The following is a 3,832-nucleotide window of genomic DNA, read 5'->3' on the forward strand; positions in this document are numbered from 1 at the left end:
GCCCCCTTCCACTTTCTCCACGCCGATAGGCTGCGCCTTCGTGTCATTCACCTCCCGTAGGGGTTTATGATTTTCTGAAGCGGCCGGGGCCCGCGATTGGCGGGTGAGGAAACCTTTGGTTGGAAACAGTTGCTCTGCGCCCCGCAGTGCGGACCCCTCAGGGCTGACTTGGGGGGGCTTCCTAGCGCGGTGTCCGGGCCAGAATTACTGGTACAGTGACCTGGAGATAAGGCCTTCGCCTCTGGAAAAAGCTCAGGAGTCGGTGCTTCTGAATTCAGGTTTTTGCATTCTTTTTTTTTTTTTATGAAATGGAAAAATGACTGACAGTTTGACGAGCAAACACGACGACGCAGGTTCATAGCTCTCAGGCGAGCAGCCATATCTCCTCGGCGATAGAGAGGCCTGGAGATTTTTCTCCTAAAAAGCCAGGCCGTCGTCCCTCCGGGTCCCGTCTGACTAGAGATGCCGGAACCTGAGGGTGCGCGCGCTTCCGGTGGCCCATTCAGGGGAGCCCGCCTGCTGGTGTGTCCTGGGCCCCCCATCGTCCTGCTGGGCCCGAGGCCGCCCCGGAGAGTCCAGGGCGGTATTTGTTACCTGGGCGGTGGGGGCCTCAATGGCCGCGGTCTTGTCTGCCCCAGAGTTTGTTTCCTTTAAGCATATCTCCCCTTTTTTCATCAGTTCTTGGGCCTGGAAGTGCCTCTAGGCCAGCGGTTCTCAACCTGTGGGTCGCGACCCCTTTGGTGGTCGAACGACCCTTTCACAGGGGTCGCCTAAGACCATCCTGCATATCAGATATTTACATGACGATTCATCACAGTAGCAACATGACAGTGATGAAGTAGCCACGAAAATAATTTTATGGTTGGGTCACAACATGAGGAACTGTATTTAAAGGGCCAGAAGGTTGAGAACCACTGCTCTAGGCAAACCACTGGAATAACTGAAAACCTAAACTTTCCTCTGAATTCAATGGGAAAAGAAAAAGAGGGGGTTCTCTCTCTCTCTCTTTCTCTCTCCTCTCTCACCCACTGTTAGCATTTTCAGAAATCTTGCTCCTTCGGGCAAGGGACCTGGAGAAAAGGAAAGGCACCCCAGCTTTTGACAGATTTTGAGGGGGCGGAGTCTTGAGGCCAGGGGCGTGGCTTCTTCGGTTCTCCCTAGACTCTAGACCTGGGTGAAAATCAGAGGAGGTGGGATGCTCCCGGGGCCCAGGAACTAGTTCTGGCCCCTTCTTTTTATTTATTTACTTTATTGATGTCAGAGATGAAGGGGGAGAGAGAGAGAGAGAGAGAGAATCACGGATCGGCCGCCTCTTGCACGCTCCCTACTGGGGACCAGGCCGCAACCCCGGCAGGTGCCCTTGACGGGAATCGAACCTGGGACCCATCAGTCCGCAGGCCGACGCTCTGTCCACTGAGCCGCAGCAACCGGACTGGGACCCACCACTCCTGCCATGGATCTGAGGTTCCTTCTGTGTCCCCTGGCCGCCCTCCTTAGCAATATAACGGGTGCCCTCCGTGGGCGCACAAAAGGATGCTGCTTTCGCTGAAATGGAACTTGCTCCATTTAATGTCCACGAGTCGTTCCCCGCTGACACCCTAGGGACCAGGCAGACCCAGGCAAGAGGCTGTTGTTCTCTGCAACAGCCCCACCCTGAGCCCTTCTTGCCTCGTTCTTCCCAGCGTGCGCTGGCTGTGCTATTCTTCACGCCCTCCCACCCCCCCATCCTCCCCCCACCACTACCTAAAGTCCGTCTGTGATTCTGCCCTTTCAGGATTTACCTCCCAAGAAACTTCCGTGTCAGCAAAACAGGCCTGGACAGGCCTTTTCTTCATTGCGGACCGACCAGTCGTTTCATGGCTAGCTTATCCCAGTGGCCAGATAAGTTCCTATTGAACGAGTACAAAAAACAAACACACAACGTTTTATCATAAATGTTAAAGGCACGCCTTGAAATTAAATACCCATTGCATTTTGAAGTTATTTATGACATGTTCTCACAAGCTAATATCTTTTGAAAGTAGGATATTGGGTAAAACACTGTGTAATATGGAATTCTCGTGATCCGTCCGCAATGTTCTAAGCCTTCATGGTAGAGAACTCGGTGCAGCACACAACACCCCGATGGAGGACTATTATTATTTCTGTGCATTATCTCTACCAGGAAACGGACACACGGGAGTCTAATTGGCCCAGGTTCACAATGCTGACAAGTATTGGAACCAGGATTGAGCCCAGGTAGTCAGGCTGAGACCCATTCCCTCCTGCCCTCCCAGTTTCTTTTCTTTATCTTTTTTTTTTTAACATTTAAGGAACCATATTCTTTTTTTCTTTATTGTTGTTTTTTTGAAATATACTTTTTTTCATTGATTTCAGAGAGGAAAGGAGAGAGAGAGACACATCAGTGATGAGAGAATCATTGACCGGCTGCCTCCTGCACGCCCCCTACTCGGGGGAAGGGGATCAAGCCCGTGCAACCTGGGCATGTGCCCTTGGCCCGAATCGAACCCTTTTAGTCCAGTGGTCGGCAAACTCATTAGTCAACAGAGCCAAATATCAACAGTACAACGATTGAAATTTCTTTTGAGAGCCAAATTTTTTAAACTTAAACTATATAGGTAGGTACGTTGTGATTAACTTCATTAGGGTACTCCTAAGGCTTAGGAAGAGCCACACTCAAGGGCCCAAAGAGCCACATGTGGCTCGCGAGCCGCAGTTTGCCGACCACGGCTTTAGTCCATAGGCCGATGCTCTATCCTCTGAGCCAAACCGGCTAGGACCCAGTTTCTTTTTTTGAAGGCGGTCCCCGGTGCCAAATAGATTCAGTTGGATCTTCTGGTGTGTGGTGCCGCCTGATTTGCCAGCTCCTTCCTCGCCTACTTCTTTGAGGTCTTCCACCTTCAGAATTGAGCCTCCCTCCAATGGGCAATGCCAGACCCTTTCGAACTTAATTCCCAGACCTGGGCCCCATCCTGTGGTTGTCAGTCTCCCGGCATGCCAACCGAGAACCATCTAGCTCTCTCGTTTTGTTCCTTTTTTTATTGTGAACCGTCACTCCAATGGTTCAGCTGTGGGGTGACACCTCCTTAATAAACATACACCTTGGTCGGCTTCCATAAAACATCTTCCTTCTCCAAAGCTTACACCCCCACACCCCTTCTCTTCAGAGAAGGCCCTTATCTGCTTCATTGAAACTTTATTCTCTATCGCACATGATAGCCATGACTTCTTTTGCCATATCTATTCCATGTCTTTAGCCATCACTCTTTTAAAAAAAAAATACATTTTTATTGATTTCAGAGAGGAAGGGAGAGGGAGAGAGAGACATCAAAGATGAGAAAGAATCATTGATGGGCTGCCTCCTGTACGCCTCCCATTGGGGGTGGAGCCCGCAGCCCGGGCCTGTGCCCTGACTGGGAATCGAACCATGACCTCCTGGTTCATAGGTCGACACTCAACCACTGAGCCACACCGGCCGGGCTAGCCATCACTCTTTAAAGCTAGACTAGCTTTGTCCTAGATTAAAAGCACCTGACACCTGGCAGACCACATGCTATGCCCTCCACAGTTCCTTTTCTGCCAATGAACCGAGAGGAGATCCCTCCCTCCCCCAGTCCTGCTGGTTCCTATTACTGCCGCGTCTTTCCCAGTGAAAAATGCAGAGCAGGGCCCTCAGCCTTGGCTCGCTTCGTGGAAAAGCTGCTGCATGTGCTCTCAGTACTTCTGGCCCGTGTCATTGTGTCCAAGAGAATATTTCTGGGCGGATTCAAGGATCTGTTGACACTAATCATCTCCAAGGAGACCTCAGAGGGAGGTGGAGAATAGCCGTGGG

This window comes from Myotis lucifugus, unplaced genomic scaffold, assembly GCF_000147115.1.
Source record: "Myotis lucifugus unplaced genomic scaffold, Myoluc2.0 scaffold_1326, whole genome shotgun sequence".
Taxonomy (NCBI): Eukaryota; Metazoa; Chordata; class Mammalia; order Chiroptera; family Vespertilionidae; genus Myotis; species Myotis lucifugus.